Source organism: Talpa occidentalis, unplaced genomic scaffold (genome assembly GCF_014898055.3).
Source record: "Talpa occidentalis isolate TD23 unplaced genomic scaffold, MPIMG_talOcc4v2.1 talOcc4.12, whole genome shotgun sequence".
In the NCBI taxonomy this organism is placed as follows: Eukaryota; Metazoa; Chordata; class Mammalia; order Eulipotyphla; family Talpidae; genus Talpa; species Talpa occidentalis.
The window spans coordinates 86394652-86412730 of NW_023601212.1; the positions used below are offsets into that span (position 1 = coordinate 86394652).

The following is an 18079-nucleotide window of genomic DNA, read 5'->3' on the forward strand; positions in this document are numbered from 1 at the left end:
CGCATTCCCGTCTTTCCCTTTCCTGTCTGACCCCTTGTGTGGGTGGGTACATACTCTAGTACCTGCTCGAAAATACTACTTGAAAAGTAAGGGTACATTTTATTTTACTTTGTCTCAAAAATGTCTTTATTTTTAATAAATTAGGTCAGATGGAGAAAGACAAACACCTTCTGCTTTCACTCATACATGGTATATAGAGAAAAACCAACAAGCAGATGAACTAAATAAAACAAAAGTCACCTTTTTTTAAAGATTTATTTTTATTTATTTATGCATACAAGAACTAGGGTATAGGCCAGGGAGAGGTGCAGGGGGTGAGAGGATTCACCAGAGACAGAGTGGGGAGCAGAACAAGCAAATCTACTGAAATACACTGCTGAGGGGGGCAGCGGGTGAGACAGGCGGTGTCTTCTGTGCCATGTGGGTCAGCTTCCTGACCTGATCGAATAACGCTGATTGATAACGCTGAAAATTTAACCCCAGGGAGGCCCCAACAAAGGTAAACTATTAGACTAAAAGATCCCCAGATGGAAAGGGGGAAGGAGTGTGGGTAAATCGGGTAAAAGAGGTCAGGGGTATGAGGAAGGGTAGAATTGGACTTGTGGTGATATATACACATGTTGATTTTCAGTGATGCACCCCTGGATCTTTAACCAAAAGCTAGGGTGGAGGGCTCAAGACTGGAAATTTTTTTTTTTTTTTTTTATAGAGGCATGCTTTATTTATTTGTTTGCTGGTTTGTTTGTTTGTTTTGTTTATACATGCACTGGGTACAGTCAGAAGCGCGGGAGGGCGAGAGAATTCACCAGAGCCAGAGCGGGGAGCAGAGCAGACAGAAGGACCGAAGTACACTGCTGAGGGGAGCAGCGGGCGGCTGGAGAGGTCTGCGCGCCATGTGGGACCCTCCTCCAGTGACCGGGGAGCAGCCGGGGATCGAACCGGCGCCGCAGAGGCCACGGGCAGCTTCGCAACCCAGCGCTCAACCGCTGTGCCACCGGGGAGGCCCAAGACTGGAAATTTTTTGTCCTCACTGTTTTGAATGTACAGCATCAAGAAATTCAATTACAGGGCCTCCCTGGTGGCGCAGGCAGTTGAGCACCGCACTGTGAAGCTGTCCGCAACCTCTGCAGCACGGATTTGATCCTGGACCGGGAGAAACCCAAATGGTGCAGCAGACCTCTCCTGTCTTGCCCATTGCTCCCTTCAGCAGTGTATTTCGTCAGTCTGCCTGTTCTGTTCCCCACTCTGTCTCTGGTGAATCCTCTCACCCTCCCGCACATCTGGCCTGTACCCGGTTCTTGTATAAACAAGTAAATCTTTTTTTTTACAAAAAGAAATTCAATTCCATTCTGGTCCATGACTGTTATAAAACTGATTGTATCTCTGTAAGCAGGTGAGGCTCGTGTTCTAAAATTCTTCAGAGCTGTTTCTGTTTGCTGTGTTGGGCCCCATCAATTGGGAAATTCATTCCCTAGTGTTTTTTCTTCTTTTTTTAACTATAGAAATGTGTATTTAAAAAAATTGTCATGTAGGTCAAGAAATAAATGATTGTCACCCAGCCCCTGGAGGCCTAACAACCATGGTGACTGGTGTAATAACCATCTTCTTGTCTTTCTTTTTCCTCCCATGCTTAAGTCTCTAAACCACCCCGTTTAGTCCTGCCTGTTTGGGACTTCATTAAAATGAACTACACATAACATTTACCCCTCAATCATTTTTTTTTTTATTTTTATTTTTATTTTTTTTTCCCTCAATCATTTCTAAGTGTATAGTTGAGTGTTAAGTTCATTCACATTACCGTGCTACCATCTCCAGAATTCTTTCCACCTTCCCACACTGAAAGCCTGTTTCCATTGAACAATGTATCTTTACCCCCAGGTCCCCTCTGCCCCTGCAATCACCAGTCTGTTTGCCGACTCTCTGAACTTGACTCCTTCAGCCATCTCACAGAAGTGAAATCAGACAGTCCTTGCCTCGTGATGGCCTTATTTCCCTTAGTGTAGCTTCCTCAGGATCTGTCTGTGTTGTCACCTGTGTCAGAATTTCTTTTCTTTGTAAGGATGAACAGATGCTATTATTTGTTTGTGTGTGTCACATCTTGTTTATCCATTCAGGCACTTGTCCTCTTTTATATGTTGGATTGGGCCAAATGTCTGGTGCGTCTCGGCTGTCTCTTTATACTTAAGTGTGGAACTACTGCAAAGCTGATTGAATGTTCTGCACGTGTCAGCAGGCTTATCTTGTGGTCCTCCAGTAGGTGACCCAGTTGGCCATCAAGGAACTCCTGATGTCACGGTCTTCAGGTCTTGCTTCTTGGGTTGTCCAGATTCCCATCAGAAGGCTCTTCTAATCTCTTGCCTGATGGTGCTAGTTTCTGTGTCTTATGGCTTCTGCAAAGAAAATCTGTTGACTTCTCATTTTTTCTCAGTTCATTGTCAGTTCCAGATACTACTTTCTTGGTAAATCAGTTACCACGTGCATTTGTGCTACCTGGCTTTAAAAATGTTCCTATGGTGTTCTCTCCCATTCTTATTATTTGCATGGGTTTGTGGCATTAGGAGAATCTTCTGACTGCCATTCTGTTATGGCAGGAACAGAGGTGAATACATGTGTTCAACCTACCATCTTTAATCTGAAGTGTTTCTATTTTTATTTTTTTAAGATTTATTTATTTATGCATACAAGAACTGGGGTATAAGCCAGAGTTGTGAGGGGCGGTGAGAGGATTCACCAGAGACAGAGTGAGGAACAGAACAGGCAGATTGACTGAAATACACTGCTGAGGGGAGCAGTGGGTGAGGCAGGAGAGGTCTGCTGCGCCATGTGGGTAGCTCCCTGGCTGGGGATTGAACTCATGCTTCAGTGGCTGCGGAGAGCTTCATAGGTTGCATCTTAACCCCTTGAGCCACTAGGGATGCCCAATGTTTCTCTTTTGAAAAGTAGGGCCTCCCCAGTGGCTCAGCGGGTTGAGCGCCGTGCTGCGAAGCTGTCCGGAGCCCCTGCAGCATGAGTTCGTTTCCCGGCTGGCCAGGGAGAAACCCGCATGGTGCAGCAGACCTCTCCTGCCTCGCCCGCTACTCCCCTCAGCAGTGTCTTCGGTCTATCTGCCTATTCTGTTCCCCTCTCTCTCTGGTGAATCCTGTCACCCTCCTGCACCTCTGTTCTTGTATAAATAAGAACTGTGCCCCAGTTCTTATGTAAATAAATAAATCTTAAAAAAATAAAATAAAAGTAGACCTTTTAAAATATGTTAAGATACAGGCTCCAATTTGTGACTACATTGTCTGCCTCCTAATAAATTGTTTAGAAGTTCAGGAAAGGAAGGGATAGCTTCATGAAGAGATGAGGACCGTAGGAATGCGGACTGGTTTGGGGCAGGTAAAGGGAGTGATGAAAAACACCAAAAGGAGGAGGCAGTGAATTTGCTGGAAGGGTAGGGGCCTAGAAGAAGAGCTGTGTGGGGAGCGGAGGTGCGAGGGGCAGTACCTAAAGGAGGCTGTGGAAGCTTGGGCTGCCTGCCAGGAGGGAGTGTTTGGTCATGCTACTTACTTAGCTTCAGAGTGTTGCAGAAAACATTTACACATTTGAATGTTGATGAAGATGTTTACAAATATAGATGAAATGTGATAATTTGTACTGTTTCTTGATAAACTCTGGGTTGGTGTTAATGATGTCATTTCATTGCACCAGTCACAGAATGAGCAAAAAAGTAGTTCAGGGTGTCAAGATTGTCCCCGATGTTGAGCATCTCAAGTAGATGCCAGGGAAAAGGAAAATGTTATCAAGGGCTAAGCAATGCTGGAACCATGAATATGAAACTCATTTACCAACACATGCAGACACCTTTAACTTACATGATAGATTGAGACAGAGGAGGAAGTCTGAGCAAGCATAGCGAATTGAAGACCTGGCAATTCAGGGTTAATTTTCTCAGCAATCTGCATAACATTTTATTTTTAAGATTATGTTTATTGAGGTAATGTTGATTTACAACACTATGATTTAGGAGTATAGGTTGATGCTATAACATAATTTATTTTCAAGTCAGCATACAGTTTCTCTACTTGTTCAACTTATAAACCTTTACAGGAAAAATCAACTGTACCTGAAAAAAAGCATGTGCCGACTCTGTTGAACCAACACATGATATTAGTGGTTGTGTGTCATTTTAGCATCACTCAGCATTAGTGTTACCCCTTAATCTCTGTTGTGTTTTCTCAGTTTGCCCTGGATTTTGAGGTGTTTTACAAACATTATTTACTCTGCCATGCCTCATCCGTGTTAGCAATAAATGGTTGTAATTCATACAAATGGATGACCATGGGCTGAATTTTCCCCTAGTAGATATACATTATGAAGAACAAAGATCTAACTATGCAACTTGCAGAAATGTGTCATTGACGTTAATCATCAAGAGAAAAAGTGATTGGCAAATGCCTCTTGTGTGTATTAGCTTGAGATAAGTTAGGAGACCTATAGGCTACGCTTGGCGAAGGTGCTGGTGGAAACTAGTCCTCGGACGCTGGTCGTTTCACATGTCATGGCCATTTCGATGGTAGACGACAGCCAGTGAGTAACCAGGTGGCAAGTATGGACAAGGGTAGGAGTTCCCACTGACACAGAGATAGGGAGGAAGTGAAGATAACACTTGATCCTGCCCTCAAGGGAGTTATAGTCTCAGAATGGATTCATGCACATAAATGGTTCGTTGTAATGCTTTTCAAGTGTAATTGTACACTATGTTATTATACTGTACTATAATTATGGAACTATACAGAGGGTGTTATGGCAGGAGAGTCTTCCTGGAACAGGTGACGCCTGAGCTCAGAATGCGTTTAGTCCCCAGGAAAGGAACGGAGGTGAGAGGCAGCAGGGTGCATGCAGGTGAGTCAATACTATCTGGGTAATGTCTGGGGTCGTGAAAGTCAGGGGTCGGGTCCTGGAGGACCACATGTGCTGCATTAGGAAGTTTAGACTCTTTGGTTATAGGCAGTAAAAAGTCATTAGAAGGTTTGAAGTGGGGTCAGACATCAATCAGATTGATAGCTTAAGCAATTGGATTTGTTTTCAGTTGCTGCCCTAAGCAGTTACTACAACCTTAGAGATGTAAAACAAAGGAAATTTATTATCTCACAATTTGTAGTTCTTCAGAAGTCTAGGTCAGTTCAAATGGCTTCTCTGCTCTGGGGTTCACAAGCTAAAATCAAGGTGTGAATCGCTCATTCAGGTTGTGGAGGAATCCAGGGCATTGGCATTGCAGTAGGATTGAGGTCCCTGTTTCCTTGATACTGTCAGTGGGGGGCCATCCTCAGCTCCTAGAGAGCCTCCTCCTGGGCTTGGGCTTTGCGGACCTAGCTAGCGACTGTGTGTTCAGTCTCTGACTTCTACCACATCACCACTGTGCTCTTGCTTCCATCTGGAGAGAGTTCTCTGCTTGTAAAGGTTTGTGTGATTCCATTGGTCTCAATTGAATAATCCAGTATAATCTCCCTGTTGTAAGGTTTATAAACTTAATCACACCTGCAGCATCCTTTCATCTCTGTAAGGTAACACACGGTGCCCACAGTTTCCAGAGGTCAGGTGCGGCCATCCTGATGATATTAAGTAGCTTCTGAAGAGCAGAGTCTTCTTCTCCCGTGCAAGGTGTGCCCCCAGCACCTGGTTTTCCTTTTGTCTCCCTGGCTGGTTTTTAAAAAGAGCTTTATTGAAGTATGATTTACATTCACCCATTTTAGTAAATTTATGGAATCATGCCACTATTCCCACCATCTAACTTTAGAAAATTTACATCACTCCCCAAAAATGCAGCCCATTTGCTATTGATTAGTGGCTCCTTTTTATTCTCTTTTTAAAACTCATCTTTTTTTTTTTTTTTTTTAAAGATTTATTTATTTATTTATACAAGTACTGGGTACAGCCAGAAGCGCGGGAGGGTGAGAGAATTCACCAGAGTCAGGAGGGTGAGAGAATTCACCAGAGTCAGAGCGGAGAGCAGAGCAGGCAGACTGACTAAGTACACTGCTGAGGGGAGCAGCGGGCGGCAGGAGAGGTCTGCACACCATGTGGGACCTTCACCGGCAGTTGGAGATCAAACTGGCGCTGTGGAGGCTGCGAGCAGCTTCGCAGCCCAGTGCTCAACTGCTGCGCCACCGGGAAGGCCCTATTAACTCTTTTTTTATGTGTCTTTCAGTATCTAATATACAATGACAATTTGATATTAAAATTCTTAATTATGAAAACATTAAAAAAATCATTCTTTACTACTCTGTGGTTGAACAATAAAAGAGATATTTCAAATGACAGGGGGCAGCAACACCACTGGGTATTTTATGAAAGACCCTGCAAACTCAGATAGATGCTCAAGCCCCCATCTCCCACTCTCCAGTCACCACTCTGTTCCTCAGAGGGGAGTTGACCAAATATTAGCCCCACATCTAGCTCCTGGCATCAGAGGGTGCAGGCCAAACTCATAGAACATACTCTTTCCTCAGTTGAGTTATTGAAATAGAAACTTCAGGAGAAAACCAGGTTTAGCATTATTGGGGAGGCCAGTAAAAAATATTGCAAGGTAGTAGTTGTAACAAAATTCCAAGATATGTTTAAGTCTAAAAACTCCCAGAACTAATTTCTGATTTTCAAATTTAAGATTTAAAAAAAAAAACTTCTGCAGAAGAATAGAAAATTATGTGGGGGACCTCCCTGGTGGTGCAAGGGGTTAAGTCTCAGCATTATGAAGCTATCGGCAGACAGTGCAGCATGCGTTTGATCCCTGGCCAGGGAGGTGACCCACATGGCACAGCAGACCTCCCCTGTCTCACCGCTGCTCCCCTCAGCAGTGTATTTCAGTAGATCCTCCTGTTCTGCACCTCTGGCCTACACCCCAGCTCTTGTATGCATAATTAAATCTTTAAAAAAATTATGTAGGCTATCTCAAAAACTAAAAAGCTTGCTAGCTTTATATAGTTGGAAGGAACAAAAGAGAAATTTTGAATGGAAAACCTCTTGAATGTCATTGTATATCAGTGCATCTGAAATGATTAACAAGTAAAATTAATGAATTATCATTAAATTACTATGCTAGCCCCAATTAGTAATTTATTATAATTATTAAAATGTATTTCACAATTCATTTTTTGGGCTGTATTTCCTCTCATTCATTTCACAAAAAGAGTTCTTTTAGACCACTGACACTCAATGGTTCTTATAACTTAAGATCCCAAGTTTTAATTATTTTTTCCACACCAAAAAATCCTCATAAGTTTTTCTTTAGGATAGTATAGAAACCAGTATTTCTATACAATTCACTGGAATTTTTCTTTGTAATAAAAACCTCCTTCTAAAACCCCAAAATAAAACAAAAGCCCAAAAGTCCTCTACTGATCGTAGTTTCTGCAACTATGAATGTATTTCTGTTTTATAGCTGCTTTAGCTACTTCAGAATCCAGATCAGCCTTAATGTACACATTATATTCACACTCATCAGAATACTCTTTTATAACAGCATCTTGGGGAAAGATATGTGGGAATAAAATACATATATTTATGAAGCAAACACAGCCCAGTGACATGAGGCAGGAATGTCTACAATGAGATGCTTTTTTTAAATTGAAGACTTATCTTCTCTGGTTGTATTTTCTTTATACTCTTTTATTTTTTAAAAAACAACCATTTTTTTGGCATTAGAATGAATCTGACAGTGTTCTGGATCAGTGGTGCTAATAGCAAAGCTATTTTTTTCAGTTTCAGGTTTGTTAAAAAAAAAAGGTTTATATTTTAGAAAGGTAATAAATCAATTGCTAACAAGAAAGCCCTTATCTCTTTTCATTGATGAGTAGGAAAATATAGCATTTAATTCCTTAAAATTATGAACAAGGCAAGATCACATGTAATCTTTTTTTTTTTAATATTTTCTTTTTCTAAAGATTTATTTATTTATTTATTTATACAAGCACTGGATACAGTCAGAAGTGCGGGAGGGTGAGAGAATTCACCAGAGCCAGAGCGGGGAGCAGAGCAGGCAGAAGGACCGGGGTACACTGCTGAGGGGAGCAGCGGGTGGCAGGAGAGGTCTGCGCGCCATGCGGGACCCTCCTCCGGTGGCCGGGGAGCAGCCGGGGATCGAACCGGCACTGCAGAGGCTGCGGGCAGCTTTGCAACCCAGCGCTCAACCTCTGCACCACCGGGGAGGCCCACATGTAATCTTTTTTTAAAAATAAATTTTATTGAAGTAATATTAATGTGTAAACTTTACCTTTTAAATCATATAGTTCAGGGCCTCCCCGATGGCGCAGTGGTTGAGCTCTGGGTTGCGAAGCTGCCAGCAGCCTCTGCGGCGCCGGTTCGATCCCCGGCTGCTCCCCGGCCACCGGAGGAGGGTCCCGCATGGCGCGCAGACCTCTCCTGCCGCCCGCTGCTCCCCTCAGCAGTGTACTTCGGTCCTTCTGCCTGTTCTGCTCCCCGCTCTGGCTCTGGTGAATTCTCTCGCCCTCCCGCGCTTCTGACTGTACCCAGTGCTTGTATAAACAAAAAAACAAACAAACAAACAAACAAACAAATAAATAAATAAATAACATGCCTCTATTAAAAAAAAAATAAATCATATAGTTCAGTGATTTTGGTTCTTAACACAGTCACAGAATTATGTATCAATCACTGCTAATTCTAGAACATTTTCATCAGCCCAACAAAAAAACACATGCTCTCATCACCTCCCTGCACCCCACACCCCTGGAAACCACTAATCTAATTTTTCTCTCTACAGATTTGTCTGTTCTGGACAGGCCACATGTAAAGTTTTTACTTAACCTGATTAGTTAATTTCTGGGTTCTATTTTTACAGATAGTTTTCTTGTCAGCAAAATGAAAGAGATTTAAAGCATTCCCAAAAGTTTGTTTTAGGTTAAAGTGATTTATTTCAGCCTCTATTTGATTAAAACCTAGTTCTTATTAGACACTTTGGGGACATTACTACCAATTTTACAGAAATAAAAAGGATTAGGAGGGGATAGTATGAACAATTGTAAGCTAATAAATTATGTAACTTTGATGGAATGGAAAAAGTTCTAGCAAAACAAAAAGTACCAAATTTCAAAAGGAAATAGAAGATCTAAATTGACCTATAACAAGTAAAGAAATTGAATTAGTAATCAAAAAATTTTTCACAAAGAAAAACCCAGAGTCAGATGACTTCACTGGTGAATTTGACCAAACACTACCAGTTCTTCACAAACTCTTCCAAGAAATGGAAGAGGGGGGGCCTCCCCGGTGGCATAGCGGTTGAGCGCTGGGTTGTGAAGCTGCCCTCAACCTCTGCAGCACTGGTTCGATCCCTGGCTGCTCCCCAGCCACCGGAGTACCCAGTGCTTGTATAAATAAATAAAAATAAATCTTAAAAAAAAAAAACACACTAAATTGCATTCCAAGTTTAAAAAAAAAAAAGAAATGGAAGAGGACAGAACACTTGACAGCTCTTTCTATGAGGCCAGTAGTACTCTGATACCAAAACTAGGCAAAGATCTTACAGTACAATACATCAATATTTCTTTGTGAATTTTTTAAAGATTTATTTATTTATGCATACAAGAACTGGGGTACAGGCCAGAGGTGTGTGGGAGGGGGTGATGGTGAGAGGATTCACCAGAGACAGAGTGGGGAACAGAATAGGCAGATTAACCCAAGTACACTGCTGAGGGGAGCAGCGGGCTAGTCAAAAGAGGTCTGCTGAGCCATGTGGGTAGCTCCCTGGCTGGCCAGGGGATCAAACTCATGCTGCAGAGGCTGCGGACAGCTTCATAGGTTGCTTTTTTTTTTTTTTAAGATTTATTTTATTTATTTATTTATTTATTTATTTATTTATTTATTTATTTATTTATTTATACAAACACTGGGTACAGTCAGAAGTGCTGGAAGGTGAGAGAATTCACTAGAGCCAGAGCGGGGAGTAGAGCAGGCAGACTGAAATACACTGCTGAGGGGAGCAGTGGGCAGTAGGAGAGGTCTACGCACCATGTGGGACCCTCCTCTGGTGGCCGGGGAGCAGCGGGGGGTCGAACCGGCACTGCAGAGGCTGCGGGCATCTTCGCAACCCAGCGCTCAACCACTGCGCCACTGGGGAGTCCCCATAGGTTGCTTCTTAACCCCCTGCACCGCCAGGGAGGCCCTCTTTGTGAATTTACTTTTAAAAAAGATTTATTTTTTATTTATACAAGAGCCGGGGTACAGGCCAGATGCACAGGATGGTGAGAGGATTCCCCAGAGACAGAGCAGGGAACAGAACAGGCAGACTGACAAAATACACAGCTAAGGGGAGCAGCAGGTGAGACAGGAGAGATCTGCTCACCACGTGGGTTGCTCCAAGGCCAGCGGGGATCAAACTGGCACTGCAGATGCCGCGGATGGCTTCACAGCACTGCGGTCAACCGCCTGCACCTCCAGGGAGGCCCTCTTTGTGAATTTAGAGGGGAAAATCCTCACAAATACTAGCAGGCAGAATCCAACAACATATACAAAGCATAATTTGCCATGCCCAAGTTAAATTTATCTCAGGAATGCAAGGTTGGTTTAACATCTGAAACTAAATTAATATAGTACACATACTATTGCACTAAAGAAAAAAACACACACACACACATAATCATCCTAACAGATGTGGGGAAATCCTTGGACAAAATCCAACATTCTTTCATGATATAACCATGCAACAAGCTAGAAATAGAAGGGAATATTCTCTACCTGAAAAATGGCAGCTATGAAAGATTCACAGTTTGCGTCATACTTAATGGTGAAAGTTCCTTAAAGATCAGGAATGAGACAAGAATATACACTCCTGCCACTTCTATTTGACATTATACTGAATTCCTAGTTAGAAATTTAGGCAAGAAAATTAAGTAAAAAGTACCTAGATTGGGAAGAAAAAAATAAAACTGCAGATGACATGATCTTGTACATAGTAAGTCTTATGCTATTTACTGAAAAATTAGAACTGCAGCACGAATCACCAGGGAAATGCAGATTAAAACTACAATGGGGCCTCCCTGGTGGCGCAGCAGTTGAGCGCTGGCTTGCGAAGCTGCCCGCAGCCTCTGCAGCGCTGGTTCGATCCCCGGCTGCTCCCCGGCCACCGGAGGAGGGTCCCACATGGTGCGCAGACCCCTCCTGCCGCCCGCTGCTCCCCTCAGCAGTGTACTTCGGTCCTCCTGCCTGCTCTACTCCCCGCTCTGGCTCTGGTGAATTCTCTCACCCTCCTGCGCTTCTGCCTGTACCCAGTACTTGTATAAATAAATAAAAATAAATATTAAAAAAATAGTCTTTCAAAAAAAAAAAAACTACAATGAAGTATCACCTCATACCTTTCAGAATGGTCTTTATTAAAAAAAAAAAAAAACAAAAAAAAAACCAGAAACAAGTACTTGGAAAGATGTTGAGAAATGAGAACCCTTGTGCACTGTTGGTGGAAAAATGAAATGGTGCAACTGGTATGGAAAACAGTATGGAAATTCCTGTTAAAATTTAAAATAGAACTACCATATGATCTATCAATCTCACACCTGAAAATTTACCCAAAAGAATTGAAATTAAGATCTTGAAGATAGGGCCTCCCCGGTGGCGCAGTGGTTGAGCGCTGGGTTGCGAAGCTGCCCGCAGCCTCTGCGGCGCCGGTTTGATCCCCGGCTCCTGGTCCCACATGGCGCGCAGACCTCTCCTGCCGCCCGCTGCTCCCCTCAGCAGTGTACTTCGGTCCTTCTGCCTGCTCTGCTCCCCGCTCTGGCTCTGGTGAATTCTCTCACCCTCCCGCACTTCTGACTGTACCCAGTGCATGTATAAACAAAACAAACAAACAAACAAATAAATAAATAAAATAAAAAAAAATAAAAAAAAACATGCCTCCAATTAAAAAAAAAAAATCTTGAAGATATAGTTGTGTATCCATGTCCTTTGCATTATTATTCACAATAGCCAAGATATGGAAACAGTTTGAATGTCCAGTGATGAAAAAATGGATAAAGAAAATGTGGTATTACAGCCAGTGGAATATTATTCAATTACGAAAAGAAGGAAATACTGTTATATACTACTAATGGATCAATATTGAGGACATCATGTGATGTGAACTAAACCAATCACAGAAGGACAAATAATGCCTGATTTCAATATATGAGATACCTAAAGTAGTCAAATTCATAGAAACAGAAGTTAGAATGGTGATTGTCAATGACTAGGGAGAGAGGAAAATGGGAAATTGTTGTATACAATTTCAGGCATACACGATTAGAAAGTTCTAGAGATCTGTTACATGTTGTACTTACATATAATAATACTGTACTATACACTTAAAAATTGAGAGTAGATCTCAAGTGTTTTTACTATCATAAAAACATTAGAATTAATGAGTTTAGTGAAGTTGCAGACTATAAGATCAATACACAAAAATTATAATGGGGACACTTACTATGAATAATTCAAACAGGAAATTAAGAAAATAATTTAATTTATAATAGCATCAAAAAAGAATAGAAATACTTAAGAATAAATTTAACAGAAGTATAAAATATAAACTCTGAAAGCTTCAGATAACTTTTGAAAGAAACTGAAGAAGATCTGGGCCTCTCTGGTGGCCTAGGGGTTAAGTCTCAGTGGTATTACCGCTGTAGACTGAGTTTTATCCCAGACCAGGGAGCTGACCCACATGCCGTAGCAACCTCTCCTGTCTCACTTGCTGCTCCGCTCAATAGTGTATTTCAGTCAGTCCACCTGTTCTGCTCCCCACTCTGTCTCTGGTGGATCCTCCCATCCCGCACCCCTCTGGCCTACCCCAGATCTTGTATGCATAAATAAATTTTTTCTTTTTTTTTTTTTTTTTTAAAAAAGAGAGCATCCTAACGATCTTGCAGCATCCTTTGAGCAACTGAATCCAGTCTCTGGACTAAGCAGTTATGTGGACCCCTAAATTTATTTATTTATTTTTCTTTACATTGATTTCAACTGGATCTCTGTTACTTGCAACTCAAAGAAACCCGACTAATAGAGACAAATTCATTGCTGGTAGTTTGGATTAAATGCTCTGATACTGTGTAAATATGAGAACTATATCTGGCTGTTGATCAAAGGAAATGGTTAAGAATAGCCACATACAGAGTAAAAAATAGTTCTAGTTATTTTACTGAAGAGCTATAGCATCCCTACCCCCCTTTTTCCTTTGGTTTTATTACTATAAGAAAGGAACTAGGACACCTATGAATTTTTGAAAATGACCAAGACTTTGTGTCTTTTTTTTCTAAATTGCAGTTAGGCATGAAAAAGAGACAGAAAGCATGTCTCACACTGGGTAACATGGTATTGTGGGGGTTCAGACCCAGGATTTTGTTCAGTTTCTAACTAACTCTGGTCTCTGGGTCTAAGTTTCATTACCCATAAAATGGGGGAGCTAGACTTAGATCCCTCCCACTAGCAATGTTTCAAGATTTGATTGCAGAGCCCCCCAAGAGAGAGTACAGGAGGGACTTGTCACTTAGAGAGACCCTTCTGGGGTTGACAAGACTTCACTAGGGCTCACAAGACTTTGGGGTATAATTCTCCCCAGCAGTCATGGGTGGTGAACTTGGACGTTAATTCCAAAATGGAAGTTGGTAAATAGTGGGTCAGATTCTTTGAAAATGCAACAATGGAAATGAATCAAGCTGGAGCCCTTCTTTGCTGGATGTCCTTTGCTCTATGTGTGTATCAGTTCTGCTTTCAGACCTGTAAAACCAAGCACCTGAGTCTGTGGGAATCATTCTCGAAGAAGTGAATTAGGATTGGGGCCTCCTTGGTGGCACAGGGGTTAAAGACATTACTATCAAAGCTATTGCCAGCCACTGAAGCACAAGTTCGATCCCTGGCTGGCCAGGAGCAACCCACATGGTGCAGCAGACCTCTCCTGTCTCGCCCACTGCTCCTCTCAGCAGTGTATTTCAGTAGATCTGCCTGTTCTGCTCCCCACTCTGTCTCTGGTGAATCCTCTCACCCCCTGCACTTCTGGCTTACACCCCATTTCTTGTATGCATAAATAAAAAAGTGAAGGCCTCCCCAGTGGTGCAGCAGGTTGAGTACAGTGCGGTGAAGCTGTCCGCACGCAGCTTCTGTAGTGCGGGTTCAATTCCAGGCCTGCTGGGGAGATACCCACATGGCGTGGCAGACCTCTCCTGTGTCACCTGCTGCTCCCTTCAGCAGTGTATTCATCAGTCTGCCTGTTCTGTTCCCTGCTCTGGCTCTGGTGAATTCTCTCACCCTCCCGTGCTTCTGACTGTACCCAGTGCTTATATAAATAAATAAATAAATCTTAAAAAAAAAAAAAAAAGTGAATATTAGGATTGAACTAGTGTAATGACAATGAGGGGGAAAGCGTGAACTGGCCTGGAAAGAGAATGCTGGAAGTAGAGCGGACGAGTCTTGGTTTGATTAACAGTGTTGGGAAAGAAAAAAGGATTTATATTTACTGAATGCCAACCTCATGTTGGGCCCTGTGATAGACAAACAAAATTGAGTCTGGTGGAGAACTTGGACTTATAAATAATTACTATCCAATGTGCTAATCACTGCGAAAGAAGGATGCACTGGGGTCCATTAGCACAGGGCAGAGGGTGTGTGGGGGCAGTGGCTGTGTAGGGGCGAGGGGTGTCAGCGAAAGCTTCACAAGGAGATTTTGACCTGAGCCTTACAGGATAAGTAGGGTACTTAAGAGTTTGGTAGCAAACAAGGAATAAGAGATTTCAGGCCTGTGCCAAGGACTAAGAACAGAGTCCAAAAAATTGTTGGCCAGAAAAACCACATCTAAGCCAAAGACATAATTAGTTTTGCTCATTTAACATTTTTAGAAAATTTTGAATTTGTTGCCAACATTGAAAGATTTGCAGCTTTCACATAAAAATCCATATTTCTAACTTATGTTGAAAACCCAGGAGGCTCAGCCGCTCAGGGCCACATTCCTGTGTGGTGACAAAGCACTGGTGCAGCCACATCCCACTCTCTATTAAAATTCACCTGCCCGCATCAGCTCTTCACGTCACCTGCCTGGGCCTCTTGTGGTTGATGAATGATAACTGTGAGTTCTGGGTTACTCTCCAAGTCAAAAGGAGGAGTTCCCCCTCCCTGGGCTGAGCCTGTGAATGGTTTACCAACAGAATGTGGTAGCAGTTTCTTTGTGCTAATGAGGGGACCAATCCTTTTTAAAAAACTGTCAGTTTCTTGAAGCACTCTTTCTGAGGACACTCCCTCTCCAAACCCTAGAACTTTAAAATGGTGGTCATTTTAAAAATATTTATTTATTTAAAAGAGTTATTTATTTATGCATACAAGAACTGGGGTACAGGCCAGAGGTGCGGGGGGTGAGAAGATTCACCAGAGACAGAGTGGGGAACAGAACAGGCAGACTGACTGAAATACACTGCCGAGGGGAGCAGTGGGCAAGTCAGGAGAGGTCTGCTGCACCATGTGGGTAGCTCTCTGGCTGGGAATCGAACTCATGCTGCAGTGGCTTCATAGGTTGCTGCATAGGTTGCGTCTTAACCCCTTGCGCCACCAGGGAGGCCCTAAAGATTTATTTATTTATGCATACAAGAACTGGGGTATAGGCCAGAGATGCGGGGCGGGTGAGAGGATTCACCAGAGACAGAGCGGGGAACAGAACAGGCAGACTGACTGAAATACACTGCTGAGGGGGGCAACAGGCGAGACAGGAGAGGTCTGCTGCACCATGTTGGTAGCTCCCTGGCAGGTTGGGGATCGAACTCGTGCAGCGCAGCAGAGACTACGGATAGCTTCGTAGTGCTGCACCTTAACCCTTTGCGCCACCAGAGAGGCCCATGTGGTGGTCATTTTAAGTCACAGATTTTTTGAGTGGTTGGTTCCTCCTTAGCAAGTAACCAGGATGCCCCTCATCCTCCCTAGAGTCAGTCTCTGGACTGGAGGGATGGGGAGCACACTGAGCTTGGGTAATGACTAGCGGCAAGGCCAGAGAGCTGGATGGGGCACATCACCAAGGGCTTTGTTTGCCCTGTGGAGGGAGTTTCAGCTTTTTCCTGGAGGTGCTGAGGAGTGGGTAGGGTGTTGGAAGGGAGGCATGTTACCATCAGTAAGGCGACCCTAGCAGAGTTGTTGGATCAGAGGAAGGTGATTAGTAAGGGAGCTAGCAAAACAATCCAGCAACACCACTCCGGCATTGGCAGTGTTCACAGAGACCAGCTGGTGGGTGTGGTGTGGTAACAGACATCTGGACTTAGACCCCTAAATCATATACAGTGTTATAAACCAACATTATTTCAATTTACAAAAATAAATTTAAAAACAAAAATAGAAAGGGAGAGATTCCAGGCCAAGACTTCCTAGTCCCTCTGTGAGGCTTTCCCTGAGGTACTCATGGAACCCACAGCTCAAGATATCCACTTGTCAGTCAGAAGGAGGTATGCAGGCAGCAGGTAAGGTTCACAGAGACGGATAGGGGTTGTCAAAGTTTACAGTTGAAGCTGCGGATGTGGATGAGAGAGGGTGGGGAGACTGGGTGTGACTAAAAGAGGCAGCACCTTGGGAGTGCCCTGCAGTTGAGCAAAGGGAGAGACACTCTGCAGGGGCTTGAGAGAGTTACAGAGCAAAGAGAACCCAGAGAGATTGGGGGCTGGACACCAAAGAATGCGAAGATTCAGGATGGACAGAGTAATCTGACTTCACTAAAATGTGCCTGCTGGATGCCATGATCAGTTGGTTATGGGCGGCCTTGCGGGACAAGTCTGGTGCAGAGGTGGGGGCAGAAGCCAGAATCAAGGGGGTGGAGGAGTAAGCAGGAAACAAGGAAGTGGAGCTAGTGAGTGTAAATAGCTCTTTTAAGAGACTTGACTGTGAACATAGGGGTGAGATAGGGAAGTGGTTTGAGGTTGCCCAGTAGAGAGAGGTTCTCCAAAGACAGCAGGGGCTTGGGCATGTGTTTCTGTACTGAAAGGAGTGGGCCTGTGAAGAGGTGACGGGGCAGTGCAGGAGAAAGGGGTGCAGGAATGGGGTGAGGTCACTGAGGAAATGGAAAGGGCTGTGTCTCAAGAAGGGAGAATCAGCCTTAGGTCCAAGGGGGATGCCTCCTCTGAGATAACAGCCCAAGGCCCGTCATGGGAGCCCAAGAAACCATTGCTGGTGGGAGGAGAGGGGTTGAAATTGTTCTCACTTCTTTTCTCCATAAAGTAGTGCACTGGCCAGCTGTCAAGGCGAGGAAGGCAGTCTAGAGTAGATGGCACGTGAGAAGTAGTGGGCAAGGTTGGCTTAGCCTGGGCCTATGGACGGGGCATCCTTATATGCCTCCTGTCTGTGCTGGGTTTGGTTCCTGACCGTGGGTCAGAGCTGAGCCTGGCAGGCATGGCAGACCACAGCTGAGAGACGGAGTGGAGGCCGTCAGGGGACCAGGCTGGCAGGGTACCTTCTTGCAAATTCGACCCCGTCACTTCTCTATAGAGCTGGTGTGGGCTTCTGCTCCCTCCGAACAAATTCCTTGAGAAGACGCAGGTGGAGGCCTCTCACTGCCTGCCTCCTGCTGACCTTCCTCATTTTATCCCCAGCATCTAAGGCCCCCATCATGGTGCAGAGCCCATCCTTTCCTCAATATCATCGCCGTGGTCTGGCCTTTATCACAGTTGCTTTTCTCCCTCTCCCCTCCCTTCTCTGCCTTGCCAACTATCATTCAAGATCCAGTTTAAATGTAACTTCATTCATCCCACCCACGTCTGGGACGTCTCTTAGGCTGTGGTGCTGCCTCACCCGGACCCACTCTTCCCACCTGGGCACACCTCTGCTTCCGGAAGCCATCTGGACAGTGTGAATGGACTCTTGGGTTTCAGAGTCAAGCAGACTTGTATTTGAATTCTGGTTTATGTGACTTCAGGTGGGTCACATTCTGGTGGAGAGAAGTCTTAATAAGTCTTCTCCTCTGAACCTCAATTTCATCATCTGAAAAGAGGGACAGTGAACTACCTCTCAGCGCTGTTCGCATTGCTGTGGTGGAAAGTCAGCATGCTCCTAGTGCTGCCTGGGTGGTCAGGAGTCTTGGTGGGACATCCTAGCTAAA

General features: G+C 43.9%; 1 protein-coding gene across 1 annotated transcript in view; it reads left to right on the forward strand.

The window, feature by feature from the left end:
- The window catches only part of CORO1A (coronin 1A), a 47311-nt gene that overhangs the window by 18754 nt on the left and 10478 nt on the right, over positions 1-18079 (forward strand). The window lies entirely within an intron of this gene.